The sequence below is a fragment of the Giraffa tippelskirchi genome, chromosome 4 (genome assembly GCF_054371585.1).
Source record: "Giraffa tippelskirchi isolate mGirTip1 chromosome 4, T2T-mGirTip1v1.2.pri, whole genome shotgun sequence".
Classification (NCBI taxonomy): Eukaryota; Metazoa; Chordata; class Mammalia; order Artiodactyla; family Giraffidae; genus Giraffa; species Giraffa tippelskirchi.
The window spans coordinates 163866428-163883087 of NC_137278.1; the positions used below are offsets into that span (position 1 = coordinate 163866428).

The 16660-nt window shown below is 41.2% G+C and overlaps 1 long non-coding RNA gene across 1 annotated transcript in view; it reads left to right on the top strand.

The window, feature by feature from the left end:
* LOC145547023 (uncharacterized) overlaps positions 1 to 15583 on the top strand; it is a 126819-nt gene extending 111236 nt beyond the window's left edge. Inside the window, exon 8 of the long non-coding RNA XR_014083469.1 lies at positions 15219 to 15583. This is a non-coding gene — a long non-coding RNA (uncharacterized LOC145547023). The remainder of the gene's footprint in view (positions 1 to 15218) is intronic.
* The last annotated feature ends 1077 nt before the right edge of the window (positions 15584 to 16660 follow it).

Genomic DNA, 16660 nt, shown 5'->3' on the forward strand with positions numbered 1-16660 from the left:
TTTGGTTTTTTCTTGTCTCAGTTCTGGCATGGATTCTGAGTTATGCCCATAAGAGTCTATTGGTCCTGCTTTCTCATCTCTCTCCTTTTCTATTCAGTGACTGTCTGTTCAGCCTGTGGGATTCCATCAAGCTTCCAGCTTCTTCGTCAAGTTTTTCTTTGCTTCTCCAAGCAAAACCGACTGCTCCTTTCTCTATGTTCTCTGACCACTTTAATTTGTATCAAACAAAACTGCCTCTTCTTAACCATTTTTGACTGACAAAAATGACTTCAAATGACTTCAAATTGTTTGACCAAATATTTATTTATCCCATTGTATTGTAGTTGGGAACAGGATCTGTCTGTCCTCTCCCCACCCCACCCCCAGACTATAAGGTCCATGACAGTTACTTATAATAAGAGCTGTCCTTCTGAGCACTCACTATGGGGCAAAACTGATCTACACACTTTACATGAAATAGCTCATTTAATCCCCAGAGCAACCCCATAAGAGTTGCATATATGTGCATTATATGTAAAAATATTATATATTATATTATAAATAATATTATAATATTAGATAATATATAAAAACAGTATTATCTGTACTATGATACAATATATTACATAATTGGAAAAGACCTTGATACTGGGGAAGACTGAAGGCAAAAGAAGAAGGGGGTGGCAGAGGATGAAATAGTTCGATAGCATCACCGACTCAATGGTCACGAATTTGAGCAAACTCCAGGAGATAGTGAAGGACAGGGGAGCCTGGCATGCTGCAGCCTGTGGGGTCACAAAGAGCTGGACACGACTTAGCTACTGAACAACAACAAGAGCAAATATTATGTATAAGCTAATGTGCTCCCAGGTATTATGGTTGTAGGCACAAACAAAACTAAGGCTCAGCTCTCGCCCTTGTGGAGATCAGGGTACTGCGAGGCACTCTGGCAAATAGCACAGCAGCGATAATCAGGAGTGATTGCTGGACTGCAGTGATGAACCTTAGGGGAGGTATGAATGAATGACCTGCTGAGCACCTGGTAGAAAGGAGGAGGTGACAGAGGAGACAGTCCAGTCCTGGGGGAGGAAAGGGGTAGAATTATCCAAGTGAATAGTTACTCAAGGTCAGTGCACATGTGTTCCAGGCTGACAAAGCTGCTTATGCAAAGGTCCTGAGTGGGGATGGAGTGGCGGGGGAGGAGCAAAGCAGCTGATGAGCTTTCAGAGCAGAGCAGAGTGGGGCAGGATTGGGGGCTATGGGAGCAGTGGCTTGGATATGAACCCTAGCTCTATCATATATTACCATAGTGACATTGGGCAGATTTCTTAACCTCCTTGCACCCCAGTTTTCTTTCCTGTAAAATGGGTGTGGTAACAGTAGCAACTTGGTGGGGTGGGAAGAAAGATCACCCAGGTTAATACTTGCAAAGCACTTAAAACAGTGCCTGGTTTGCAGAAAATGCTGAAAAACAGTTGTTAAGTAAGTAATTTTCCTATGTGTAGAGTTAATGAAAGAAATTTTGCTTCAGAAAAGTGAGAAGGTTATGATTAGAGCCCATAATTGGGTTCTCATAATTATAAAATAATTAGAATAATAGACATCACATATTTATCAGGTGATTAATATTCATCCCGTGGCATGCTGACTTCAAAACAACCTTGGGAGAAAGGTACTGATGTCATTTTATTCATGAGTTCACTGAGGCACAGAGAGGTGAAATAACATTCTCACACTCTGAACAAGTTGGAGAGACAGGTTTTAAACCAGGCATTTGCCTCTGGAGTCCTTGAGCTGAGCCATGATGCTATAATGTCTTTCTGGCATTACACAAGATTTAAAATAAAAGTGAAATGTGTTAGGTCCTAGGTTATTCCTGTTTTAATGGGGTTGGCTGTTTCAAAACAAAAACAATACAAAGGAATGAATATATACTTATATGACATATTCTTGTTGGTTGCCATGTTTTTAAGCTTTTTTCAGTGCACCGATGATGCCTCAATCCCTTTGAGAAAAGTTAGACCATGCATAGAGCTCAAAGTGGCTCCTTTGAGATGCTCAAGAATTAATGATAAACCAACTTAAAAAAAACAAGACAATAAGAAGAGATAATCGATGGAGTTTTCTCCCTTCTTCATCTTCATCTTCTCCTTTAAAAATTTTAACCTAAGCCAAAGATTTCATCTAAGGTCTTGATTAAAGTCTTCAAAAAAATATTTTTAAAAGGGAAAAAAAATCAGAAAACATGAAGTCACTGGTAGAATTATACATAATTTTAGAAAACAAAGCAGTAGGGTGTGTCTTCAAAAGTAAAGATTTTGGAAGCTTATGATAGTGAACCTATATGAGACTTTCCAGAACTTCCACTGGTAAAAAAAGAAGTTAAGGGCAAGGACCCACCTTGAAACCTGTGACCTCTGGTAACTTATTTAACTTCCCTGTGCATCAGATTCCCTTATCTCATGAATGGGGATAATAGTAATACTTGCCACAAAGGTGATGACATGAAGAGTAAGTGAGTTAATTCATGACAAATGGTTTGTACAATGGCTGGCAGACAGTCTGTGCACAGAGTTACTTTCCTGAGGTCATCCAACAAGTGAATGTCCAAAAACAGAATTTTCACCCCTAATCCTGTTTTCCAGGCAAGCTTTTGTTTTTTTTTTTAAACAACGAATTATTATGAATGCTCTCAGCATAACTAATATTGAGTCCCAGGGTGTGTGTTTGCTTCTAGGAACTGGGTTCATATTCATTTCCTCCTATTCCCTTTTCTTCTGGTATTGTAATATTAACTCCATAGGTAAGAAAGCCCTTTGATAAAGTTCTGAGCAATAATAATAGCCTTAGGTCAAAGCTGGGCAGCTGAATTTATGGTATCATTTTAAAAGTTATCATAATTTACAGGAAAAAAAAGAAACACCTGATGTTAAAGCTCAAACGTTTGTTTTAGCTAAAAAATCCAAACAAAATGACCAAAATATTAAAAAAAAACTTCAGAAATTGTTGTAAATGGAGCTATTAAAGTGACAGTGATGCTGGCATCTCAGAGTGATATGATTGCTTTATATTTATATTTAGCATCTTTATATTTAGCATCTTTTTGTTTTTCAAATTAAACCATTATAGAAAAAAACACAGACTCAAGTTATCCAGAGCCTGCAGAGTCAGAAACAAGAGAAAAACTTGTCTCTTGCTCATTTTGTGTTATGGAGGACAAAGTTAACTTGTGAAATTTCTTCATGGGTTGGGGAGATGTGGCCATTCCTCCCATCTTTCTCTTCTGAGGGGCTGACTGAGGGGCTTAGGAGAGATTCACAGTGGAGGGAATAAGGATTAGGGGGCTAACTGTATTATGAGAAAAAGCATGTAATTCGAAGAGGTCATCAGGAAATCATTTCCCAAGGAGGGCCCTTGTCTTTGAAATCCTTTCTCACTCCTGGTCTAACAAAGCCCCAGTTCATTGAACCTCAAAGGATGATCTTAAGCAGCTGGTTTTGGCTGGCCCGCTTTGATGGCTGGGATGTTTGAACTGCAGTGGGGGTTAAAATGGTCTATTTCAGTTTAATTATTTGTGTATCTGCTCAGGATTCCTCTCAAGGAAAAATGGGCTTCATCCTGTGGGAAAGGAACTTTTCTTAGTGAGTACTATAGAGTCTTAGGCAAAATGAAATAACTATTTCAGGAGCTGAAGTTGATGTTTTGGTGAATTTATTCATCCTATAACTTGATGCTTCTGTGGTCCATTTGGTTTGAGGGAGAAGAATCTACACTTTCACATCTCTGTCATTTTTATCTTCTGCAATCTAGAAGACTCCTTCACACCTTCACACTTTCCTAAATCCTGCTCTTTCTCCGGAATTCCCTTCTGTAAGCTTTCCAAATCATTTAACTTAAGAGTTCAAAATTCAAATAGGATTTGAACATCCTTTGGTGTCCTGGGGAAGGAGCAGAAGGACCAGTGCCCTCTGGACTTGGCTTCCTTTGAGAGAAGATTATTAAGAGAATATCACAGGAAGGAGTTTTCTAATTTTAGCCTTGTCTTTGAGGAGAAGGGTTAATTTTCTTCTATAGTTTATTCCTTCCTTTCTGGGCTAAAGAGTTGCTGAATTAGATCTCACTAGATTCTTTCACTAGAGTCTAAGTTCCAGGAAGCCAAGCACTGCCCTAGTTTACTGATATATTAAGAGGGCCTAAGACAGTGTCTGGCACAGAATGGGTTCTTATTCATTTAAATGAGTAAATGACTGACCCAGTATAACAGTCAGGGTAGGCTGGGTTGTGCTGTAATAACAAGAAACCTTCAAATCTTAGTGGTTTATTTCATGTATATTGCAGGTCAGCTGGGGACTCTGCTCCACTCTACACCTCTTCTCTGTGGAACCAAGGCTAACAAAGCAGTTTTCATCTTGAATGGTAGAGGAAAGAGAGTTCTAGGTTTCTAAATCACAATGGAATATTCTGGCCTGGAAGTAGTATGTGATCCTTTCACTTACAGCTCAATGGGCAGATTTAAACATATGGCACTTCCCAAACCACATGGGGGTAATATTTACAGTCTTAACTGCATGCTCCAAAAGCATTGGAAGCAGTAATGACTACTACATTGACAGTGGTAAGATTTAACTGAAATGTTTGGGGGGATGTTATCCCTTATTAGAATTTTGGTGAGACCATGAAGCAGTCCCATTTCTCAGAATGAGTTCTAAAGTCCTAAGTCTATCACTTTAAACACAGGCATGTGAAAATTGGTCCTGCACTTCGTTGCAGGCCACGTTCATTAAAGTGGTCCCGTCTTTCACTGTATCTACTGTGCTCTACAATGTCCTCAGAACTGTTGGTATAAAAGGCCTATAATCAGGACATTACTAATATTAGTTGTTGTGTTGTTCAGTCACTCAGTCGTGTCCGATTATTTGCAATCCTATGGACTGCAGGACACCAGGCTTTCCTGTCCATCACCATTTCCCAGAGCTTGCTCAAACTGATGCCATCCAACCATCTCATCCTCTGTTGGCCCCTTCTCCTCCTGCCTTCAATCTTTCCCATCATCAGGGTCTTTTCCAATGAGTCAGTTCTTCTGATTAGGTGGCCAGAGTGTTGGAGTTTCAGCTTCAGCATCAATCCTTCCAGTGAATATTCAGGACTGAATTCCATTAGGATGGACTGGTTGGATCTCCTTGTGGTTCAAAGGACCCTCAAGAGTCTTCTCCAACACCACAGTTCAAAAGCATCAATTCTTCAGTGCTCAGCTTTCTTTATGGTCCAACTCTCATATCTATACATGACTAGATGGACCTTTGTTGGAAAAGTAACGTCTCTGCTTTTTAATATGCTGTCTAGATTGGTCAGAGCTTTTCTTCCAAGGAGCAAGCGTCTTTTAATTTCATGGCTGCAGTCACCATCTGCAGTGATTTTGGAGCCCAAGAAAATAGTCTCTCACTGTTTTCATTGTTTCCCCATCTATTTACTGTGAAGTGATAGGACCAGATACAATAATCTTAGTTTTCTGAATGTGGAATTTTAAGCCAGCTTTTTCACTCTCCTCTTTCACTTTCATCAAAAGGCCCTTTAGTTCCTCTTTGCTTTCTGCCATAAGGGTGGTGTCATCTGCATATCTGAAGTTATTGATATTTCTCCCCTGCAGTCTTGATTCCAGTTTGTGCTTCATCCAGCCTGGCATTTCACATGGTGAAAGCTAAATAAACAGGTTGACAATATACAGCCTTGATGTACTCCTTTCCCAATTTGGAACCAGTCCATTGTTACATGTCCAGTTCTAAATCTTGCTTCTTGACTTGCATACAGGTTTCTCAGGAGGCACGTAAGATGGTCTGATATTCCCATCTCTTTAAGAATTTTCCACATTTTGTTGTGATCTACACAGTCACAGGCTTTAGTGTAGTCAATGAAGCAGAAGTAGATGTTTTTCTGGAGTTCTCTTGCTTTTTCTGTGATTGAATGGATATTGGCAGTTTGCTCTCTGGTTCCTCTGCATTTTCTAAATCCAGCTTGAATATCTGGAAGTTCTTGGTTCACATACTGTTGAAGCCTAGCTTGGAGAATTTTGATTAATATTATTAGCAGCAGTAATTTCATAATCAAGGCAAATTTCACCCCCAGGACCATCATTTAGGATACAAGCCAAATCAAATGGGCTCTTTGCTAAATAATGGACCTACTGGTATTCTTACTCTGGTATTTTTTGTCACATGACTTTTGGAAATTTAAATCTCCGACTCACATTGGTTAGTTAAACATTTGTTGACTTTCAGTGAAAAGCCTTATTATTAACAGAATGTAAAAGAAGCAAAAGATCCCTTTCTTAATTTCTTAGTAAACCTAGGTTAAAATTTTCCTTCCATCTATTTCAGTTGCACCTTGAGCACTTATTCATCAAGAGACTTTCTTCAAATTACATAATTTCTTTGTGCCTTGACTTCCTCAGAGGTAAATGATAATAATGATAATACCTATCTCATAAGGTTGTTGCAAGTGTTGAATGAAGTAATTAATGAAAATACCTCTAGGATAGTGTCTAATATATAGTAAGTCCTAGATAAATATTTGTTATTGCTAGCTATGTTACATTATTATTGTTGTTAATACTCATACATAGTCCTAGTCTTCTTTGGCATACATTTTCTCTGTCTTTCTGCGGCTCCAGAGACTTGATTAGGTATGCGTGTGTGACTCAATGAGCTCTAAATGGAAGCTGCTGAATGGGACTTTAGGGAAAGCTATTTCAAAGAAGTGTACTTAGAAAGCATGGTTCTTTAGCATTTATTTCTTTCCACCTTCTGTTAACCAGCTGAAATGCTTGATTTTATTCCTGTTGGTGCAGCAGCCACCCACCAGGACAGCAACAATGATGCTGTTCCTTTAAAGGCAGTGCAGCAGAAGGAGAGAAGGAGGTTAAATCTATAACAGCATTGTTGGGCAACTGCATCACCCTAGACAGACTTCCTTACTGCTTCTTGATATGTGAAAAAAGCAAATGCTTATGTGTTGAAACCACTGTTTTCTGTTTTTCACAGAAGAAAGAAAGCACTTGAAGTTGATATACTATTCTACCTATTTGAAAATGTTTGTGTAAATCTGGACACTTTATAAAAAAAGAATGGAAAATGAAAAGTATATATACATTTATAAATTACTGATAAGAGTCTTATTACTGGAACATAGTAGAAATGAAAAAAGTTTTTGAACTCCTTTACCCCAAAAAAGAGGAGGTTTAAAAGTTGGCTTAAAACTCAACATTCAGAAAACTAAGATCATGGATGGCATCTGGTCCCATCACTTCATGGCAAATAGATGGGGAAACAATGGAAACAGTGAGAGACTTTATATTTTCTTGGGCTCCAAAATCACTGCAGATGGTGCTTGCAGCCATGAAATTAAAAGACGCTTGCTCCTTGGAAGAAAAGCTCTGACCAACCTAGACAGCATATTAAAAAGCAGAGACGTTACTTTTCCAACAAAGGTCCATCTAGTCAAAGCTACGGTTTTTCCAGTAGTCATGTATGGATATGAGAGTTGGACCATAAAGAAAGCTGAGCACTGAAGAATTGATGCTTTTGAACTGTGGTGTTGGAGAAGACTCTTGAGGGCCCTTTGGACTGCCAGGAGATCCAACCAGTCAATCCTAAAGGAAATCAGTCCTGAGTATTCATTGGAAAGACTGATGCTGAAGCTGAAACTTCAATACTTTGGCCACCTGAAGAGAAGAACTGACTCATTGGAAAAGACCCTGATGCTGGGAAAGATTGAAAGCAGGAGGAGAAGGGGCCAACAGAGGATGAGATGGTTGGATTCTTTTCAGTTCAGTTCAGTTGCTTAGTCGTGCCCAACTCTTTGCAACCACATGGACTGTAGCACGCCAGGTTTCCCTGTCCATCACCAACTCCCTGAGCTTGCTCAGACTCATGTGCATTGAGTCAGTGATGCCATCCAACCATCTCATCCTCTGTCATCCCCTTCTCCTCCTGCTTTCCATCTGTCTCAGCATCAGGGTCTTTTCCAATGAGTCAGTTCTTCACATCAGGTGGCCAAAGTATTGGAGTTTCGGCTTCAGCATCAGTCCTTCCAATGAATATTCAAGACTGATCTCCTTTATGATGGACTGGTTGGATCTCCTTGCAGTCCAAGAGACTCTCAAGAGTCTTCTCCAACACCAGTTCAAAAGCATCAATTCGTCAGCGCTCAGCTTTCTTTATGGTCCAACCCTCACGTCCATACATGACTACTGGAAAAACCATAGCCTTGACTAGACAGACCTTTGTTGACAGAGTAATGTCTCTGCTTTTTAATATGCTGTTTAGGTTGGTCATAGCTCTCCTTCCAAGTAGCAAGCATCTTTTAATTTCATGGCTGCAGTCACCATCTGCAGTGATTTTGGAGCCCAAGAAAATAAAGTCTCTCACTGTTTTCACTGTTTCTCCATCTATTTGCCATGATGTGATGGGACCAGATACCATAACCTTAGCTTTCTGAATGTGGAGTTTTAAGCCAACTTTTTCACTCTCCTCTTTCACTTTCATCAGGAGGCTCTTTAGTTCTCCTTCACTTTCTGCCATAAGGGTGGTGTCATCTGCATATCTGAGGTTATTGATATTTCTCCTGGTAATCTTGATTGCAACTTGTGCTTCATCCAGCCCAGCATTTCACATGATGTACTCTGCATAAAATTTTAATAAAGAGGGTGACAGTAGACAGCCTTGATGTACTCTTTTGCCAATTTGGAACCAGTCTGTTGTTCCATGTCCAGTTCTAACTGTTGATTCTTCACCTAAATAAAGATCTCTCAGGAGGCAGGTCAGGTGGTCTGGTATTCCCATCTCTTGAAGAATTTTCCACATTTTCTTGTGATCCACACAGTCAAAGGCTTTGGAATAGTCAATAAAGCAGAAGTAGATGTTTTTCTGGAACTCTCTTGCTCTTACTATGATTCAACAGATGCTGGCAATTTGGGTTCTTTTAGATTCCAAATATAAGTGGGATTATATGGTATAAAGTTCTTAGCTAGGTTCTGTTTCTTACTGCTGCTGAAGCAACCACTTGCAGCCTCTGACCTTTGCTTCCTATCTCCATGTTAACAGCACAGAGTTTTAGGGGAAATCACCAGCTTCTTTGGACTGCTTTCTTCTGGGGCCAGCTAGGAGGTAAAGTGGGCTTGTGACTGGCTCGATATGTAGGCTTAAGGGCCACCTGTGGGCCCAGTTCTCATTACAGAAAGTTTCAAGTATGGATTTAGAAACAGAACAGAAATCTCCTGATTTCCATGGACTTCCCTGGTGGGTCAGTGGTAAACAAAATCTGCCTGCAATGCAGAAGCTGCAGAAGATGCAGATTTTATCCCTGGTTGGGAAGATCCCCTGGAGAAGGGAATGGCAACCCATTCCAGTTTTCTTGCCTGGAGATTCCCATGGACAGAGGAGCCTGGTGGGCTACAGTCCATGGGGTTGCAAAGAATAGGACATACTGAGCGACTGAACTGAACCGAAGGAGGAACAAATGACATTCAATTAAATAAACCTTTATAACTTCTTTTATAAACTGCCTCAATAAAGAGTCAGTGATGCAACTGAGCATTGTTGCATGTACCTGATTTCCACATTTATTGGGTCATTGATAAAGTCAATATTTTGGTTATGTAGAAATAGTCTTCTGCTCTGAGGAGACGTCAAAGTCAGCATCCCCAGACTCAAATATATTGGCTTAATGTACTTGGCAAGTCATTCAGCATGCCTGAGCCTCAGTTTCCCCAGCTGTGAGGTGGGGATAATATATATCATTCTCCTCCATAAGGACTGAAAAATACTCTGTGTGTTTAAAGTTCATCTGGCCAGACCAATAGTAGGTTCTCAAGCCATATGAGCTGAAAAAGAATTATAGAAAAGCCAGGGACTATTTACCTCTTAAAATAAGAACCATTGAAAAAGGATAAAAGAGAAAATCAGGGCAGGTCCTCATTTGTTGCATTTAGAAAAGGCAGTTGAATTGAATGTCATTTGTTCCTCCTTCAGTTCAGTTCAATTCAGTCGCTCAGTCGTGTCCAGCTCTTTGCGACCCCATGAACCGCAGCACACCAGGCCTCCCTGTCCATCACCAACTCCTGGAGTCTACCTAAACTCATGTCCATTGAGTCTCTCTTGCTTTTTTGATGATTCAGCGGATGTTGGCAATTTGATCTCTGGTTCCTCTGCCTTTTCTAAAACCAGCTTGAACATCTGGAATTTCACGGTTCACATATTGCTGAAGCCCTGGCTTGGAGAATTTTGAGCATTACTTTACTAGCGTGTGAAATGAGTGCAATTGTACAGTAGTTTGAGCATTTTTTGGCATTGCCTTTCTTTGGGATTGGAATGAAAACTAACCTTTTCCAGTCCTGTGGCCACTGCTGAGTTTTCCAAATTTGCTGACATATTGAGTTGCAGCACTTTCACAGCATCGTCCTTTAGGATTTGAAATACCTCAACTGGAATTCCATCACCTCCACTAGCTTTGTTTGTAGTGATGCTTCCTAAGGCCCACTTGACTTCACATTCCAGGATGTCTGGCTCCAGGTGAGTGATCACACCATCGTGATTATCTGGGTTGTGAAGATCTTTTTTGTACAGTTCTTCTGTGTATTCTTGCCACCTCTTCTTAATATCTTCTGCTTCTGTTAGGTCCATACCATTTCTGTCCTTTATTGAGCCCATCTTTTCATGAAATGTTCCCTTGGTATCTCTAATTTTCTTGAAGAGATCTCTAGTCTTTCCCAATCTGTTGTTTTCCTCTATTTCTTTGCATTGATCACTGAAGAAGGCTTTCTTATCTCTCCTTGCTATTCTTTGGAACTCTTCCTCCTTAGAGTAGCTATTATTAATTGAAGACTTTCTGTCAAATACTTTACCCATATGATCATATATATTTAACCCTCACCAAAAAAAAAAAACGCTTCTGATTTCAGTGCTATTTTAAGCAGTCTCATTTTATAGATGAGAAAACTGATGAGAAAGTTTAGAGACGTGGTTAAATGTCAAGACTGGAGTTGGACTGGGGACTGCCTGGCTCCAGAACCAGTCCTTGTAACCACTGCTCTGTTTGGTGGGTGCAAAGGAAAACTGGCTCAGTCCCCCCATCGCATGACTGGACTTTCCCAGATGATGGAGGTGAGTGAGTGACAGTGAACTTCCCCTGTGAGCAGTGGCTCAGAATTCAAACGCAAGTCTGTCGACTGCCACACCTGGAATCTGTGATGCTGGGCACCGTTGCCTCCCATCCTAGATTCTGGGTAGCTTTTCCACATGGGTGGGTGTGGTCCAAATTCCAGCATGGAGGTCAGACGGGGCACTAACTGGTCAGGCCACCTCGATATGAAGTGACACCCAGACTCTGTCAGGGTGCCTCTTTTTGCTTACTGTTAGTTGGCTATGTACGTGGTATTGAAAGTGGGTCACGGACCTGGTTTCATTGGGTGAGCCTGGCCTCTACCCGGTCCACTGCGTGTGATACCTGTTCTGGGGCAGAGCTCTGTTGAATAAGCAAGCTGTGTTTCACCCCATCTCAAACACAGGCCACATATTCAGAATCTCATCTCTTGGCAATGGCAGCTCCCAGCATTATTGTGATTGCCATGCGTTCTAACCCTTTCTTTACCAAGCCAGGTAGTTTCCTGTGAAAAGAAATCTCAGTCTTGTCACTGGAAGTCATTCCAATAGCAGTTTTCCTAGTACTGGCTACAGGAACAGAGTGGGAAGATAACACTCACACTAGAGAGATCCTGGCAAGGGTGTGAGGGTGGGGAGGAGGACGGCACACCCTAAATATGGGGCGAGCACAAGGCTGCCACAGTCATGCTCAGCTCTCCTGACCATACACTGTGGGCCTGGCAGGGATGCATCTGTAAGGCTAGGGAGGAACTGTACACCTTGTGTATTTGTGTGTGTGTGTGTGTGTTGGGGGTGGGGGTGGTGATGGAGGTGTGCTCTCATTAGATGCCCTTTTAGAGGATATTTAGACCCCAGATGTCATCCTATGAAGAACTTAAACTCCTCTCCATGTTGTCTCTCTTTTATATTTCTCCTTAAGTTCTGACTTCAGACTTCTTGGTATCTTAAGAACTGAGTTTTCATTATATTGGTATGTGAGGAAAATGGCAATGTCAGTTAATTTATAATCATTCATTAGAAAAGGCCCTGATGCTGGGAAAGATTGAAGGCAGGAGGAGAAGGGGATGACAGAGGATGAGATGGTTGGATGGCATCACCGACTGGATGGTTTTGAGTTTGAGCAAGCTCCAGAAGTTGATGATGGACAGGGAAGCCTAGCATGCTGCAGTCCATGGGGTCACAAAGAGTTAGACATGACTAAGCTACTGAACTGAACTGATATTCATTCATTTATTAAGAATTATTGATCAAATACTTATCATGTAAAGGCAGTGTGCTAGGTATTCCAGGGCACAGCTGCCATGTACAGCCTGCACAACCATCCACAGCATTCCTGCAGTAGGGGCCATAAACATAGCTATGAGGTATAGTTCCTGCCCTCAGGAGACTTAGAGTCCAGGCCCTAGAGAGGATTTAAATGACAGCTGGGAGGAGTGACAGATTCTTTTCAGCCTGGGGAGTTGTGACATTTGAATTGGCTGTTAAGGTGGATGTAGGTTTGGGACAGGTGGAAAGTGAGTGCAGGGAGTGGCCTTTGAAAAGGAAAACAAAATGACCAGCTGTAAAGGGACATGAACTGGCTGACTGTATATAAAGCAAAGGGTATGTAAAGAAAAGTAGTAAGAAATAAGGTTCAGCTCAGTTCAGTTCAGTCGCTCAATCGTGTCCGACTCTTTGCGGCCCCATGAATAGCAGCACACCAGGCCTCCCTGTCCATCACCAACTCCCAGAGTTTACCCAAACTCATGTCCATCGAGTCAGTGATGCCATCCAGCCATCTCATCCTCTGTCGTTCCATTCTCCTACTGCCCCCAATCCTTCCCAGCATCAGGGTCTTTTCCAATGAGTCAACTCTTCGCATGAGGTGGTCAAAGTATTGGAGTTTCAGCTTCAACATCAGTCCTTCCAATGAGCAGCCAGGACTGATCTCCTTTAGGATGGACTGGTTGGATCTCCTTGCAGTCCAAGGGATTCTGAAGAGTTTTCTCCAACACCACAGTTCAAAAGCATCAATTCTTCGGCACTCAGCTTTCTTCACAGTCCAACTCTCACATCTATACATGACTACTGGAAAAACCATTGCCTTAACTAGACGGACCTTTGTTGGCAAAGTAATGTCTCTGCTTTTTAATATGCTATCTAGGTTGGTCATAACTTTCCTTCCAAGGAGTAAGCGTCTTTTAATTTCATGGCTGCAAGCACCATCTGCAGTGATTTTGGAGCCCAAGAAAATAAAGTCTGACACTGTTTTCACTGTTTCCCCATCCATTTCCCATGAAGTGATGGGACCAGATGCCATGATCTTAGTTTTCTGAATATTGAGCTTTAAGCCAACTTTTTCACTCTCCTCTTTCACTTTCATCAAGAGGCTTTTTAGTTCCTCTTCACTTTCTGCCATAAGGGTGGTGTCATCTGCATATCTGAGGTTATTGATATTTCTCCTGGCAATCTTGATTCCAGCTTGTGCTTCTTCCAGCCCAGCGTTTCTCATGATGTACTCTGCATATAAATTAAATAAGCAGGGTGACAATATACAGCCTTGACGTACTCCTTTTCCTATTTGGAACCAGTCTGTAGTTCCATGTCCAGTTCTAACTGTTGCTTCCTGACCTGCATACAGGTTTCTCAAGAGACAGGTCAGGTGGTCTGGTATTCCCATTTCTTTCAGAATTTTCCACAGTTTATTGTGATCCACACAGTCAAAGGCTTTGACATAGTCAAATAAGAAATAAGGTTGGAGATAGACTAAGACCTTGAAGTCCAAGCTGAGTTTGCTTTTCACGCTATAGGAAGTCATGTGAGTGAGTGATGTGGCCTCTTTTAGGTAAATTAATCTGGCAGGAACATCAGTAAGGAAAGAGACTAGGGTCAGGAAGACTGGGTAAAAATGTGTCATTTGACTGCTCTTTATGCTTTATTCAAGTTCTCAATTTTGTATATTTTTACATAACACTCTTGCTTTTTAAAGCAAATAGTTCCAAGTGAGCCATGCTTTCTCTTAAGCAATTTCATGTACAAATTAAAATGGGAGTATGTTTTTTGTAATTTGGTTCAATGCCTTGTGAGTGGACTTATATATAACTTACATTTCTTACCTTGTCCTTGCTTTAAAAAAAAAAAATAAACAATTAAAAATAAACACCATTCTGTGTTTGAGGAATTCCTAGCAATGTTGTTACCAGCCTCTTGATTCAGTGGTAACAGTCTTGGGCTACTCCTTAGCTGTGGCCACCTGTTTGAGCTGAGTAGGGAATTGATGGTGCTGGAACTTCCTTCCAACTGTGCTGAAGCTTTCTGGCACTTGGGCAGAGCTCTACTTGTGGAGCCCCCCTGGATCTTGTCCTGTTTCTTTCTTTCCACAATGGAAGTGGAGTAATTATTCTGATTGATGAGTTTCGGAGAGGAGCTGTATATTTATAGTTCAACCAGGCCCTTTCGGGTGTGAGCTGCCTGGAGAAACCAGTGTTTCGTTCGCTCTGTGACTCCCTGCCCTAAGTTTTCCTTGGGCAACCCCCCTCATGGAGAGACCAATAGAATCCATACTGCTTGGACCGGTGGATGTGTGATTGCATGCTCAATCATGTCCAACTCTTTGTGATCCTATGGACTGTAGACCACCAGGCAGGCCCTCTATCCATGGAATTCTCCAGGCAAGAATACTGGAGTGGGTTGCCATGCCTTCCTTCAGGGTATCTTCCTGACCCAGGGCTCAAACCCATGTCTTCTTCATCTCCTGCATTGACAGGCAGATTCTTTACCACTGAGCCACCTGGGAAGCCATACACGGTGGATAAATCCATCTAATTCTGGAATTTAGCGGTAGAAAGCCTATTTGCTTAGTGCCTCAAGCTAACTTCTGAAGTATAATGATAAAGGTGATGTTTTGAGTTCTCTTCTTCCTTTTTTGCTGGTCTGATTTCTTCACTGGCTCAGAATTTAGGCAAAGGGAAGAGATACACTCCTTATCAAGTCTGTGTAACCTTAACAACATTGTTAAGTGAGGGGAGGAGGTTAATTGTGTTTTCATGGCAAGTATGATGGTATTCAGATTTTGCACAGAAGGGACTCTGTTTCTGTCTGCAGCTCCAAGGAGAAAAGTACTGATTCTGCCAGATAAGTTCTACGATGCACATCCCAGCTGAGCATCCCCATGGAAAAGACCAGGTCCTGAAAGTTCACACAGCCATCACAGAGAACTCAGATTCAGAGTGGACCTGCATGAGACAGAACTGGAACATGATACAGCCCCTCTCCTTAACAGCTAAAGCTGGCAGTCAGCTTTTGGAGAGAAGAGCAGTATCTTCTATAGGAGCTCTTAGTGATTAGTATCAACTACTGTGGTAGGCTAAGTAATGGTGTCTTGAAGATGCCCGGGTCCTAACCTTCAGAACCTATGAATTACCTTACTTAGTAAAGGGACTTCAAGGAGGAAGTTTAGTTAAGAAGGCTGAGATGAAGTGCTTATTTTGGATTATTCTGGTGGGCCCAATGTAATCATGATGTAATCCTTATAAAAAGGAGGCAAGAGAGTCAGAATCAGAGAAAGATGTGGTGGTAAAAGCAGAAACTAGAGCATCAGAGAGAGACATGGAGATGCTATGCTTCTGGCTTTGAAGATGGAAGAAGGGGCCATGAGCCAAAGAATGCAGAGGGCCTCTAGAAGCTGGAGAAGGCAAGGAAATAGATTCTCCCCTGAAGGCTCTGGCGGAACCAGTGCAGCCTATACCTCGATGTTAGCCCAGTGAGACTGATCTTCAACTTCCTGCAGAACTATACAACCAAAAGTTTGTGTTTTTGTAAGCTAGTGAGTTCACACTAGTCATTCGAGTATCATTAGGGCGAGTATCATCAGGGAACTATTACAAGTACCCTAAGCAAGAATTATAATCTGACAGAATGTCACTGTTAACTTAGTTGTTTCATCAACTCTGTTTTGAATAAGATAGTCTGATTTACACCTCACAAATCCATAGGATTGTTATAAGTTTGGTTTGATTTTCCAGGCTGCCACAAAATATTAGGTACCACACCCACTTGTTTATGTGTTGGCTGTTTTTACATTATATTAATAACAGCAGAGTTGAGTCGTTGCACCCGAGATCATATGGCCCACAGAACCTAAAATATTCACTATCTAGACCTTTACAGAAAAAAATTTGCTGACCCCTGTGGTAGATGCTGAGGCTGCTTAGTTACATTATTTTCCTGCTCTCAAAGAGCTTGCAAACTAGGATGGAGGCTGGAAAAGAAAACCACCTAGTACAGTGAAGATATTTTTTCTAATTGTATAAACCATGAGAATGAGATTATAAAGAAGGAAATGATTTGTTCTTTCCATGAAAATTTTTTTCATGGAAATGCAGTTTGAGATGCAGTTTAAGTCGAACATCACAGTATGTATTCACTCAGTGGGCAGGAAAGATGTAATTCAGATGAAGATTCAGTGTGATAGAAGGAGGTGGGAAGTAAACACAAAGTGTAGGAATTACTCATTAAGTTGCCTTGGTTGCTCAGATGGTAAAGAA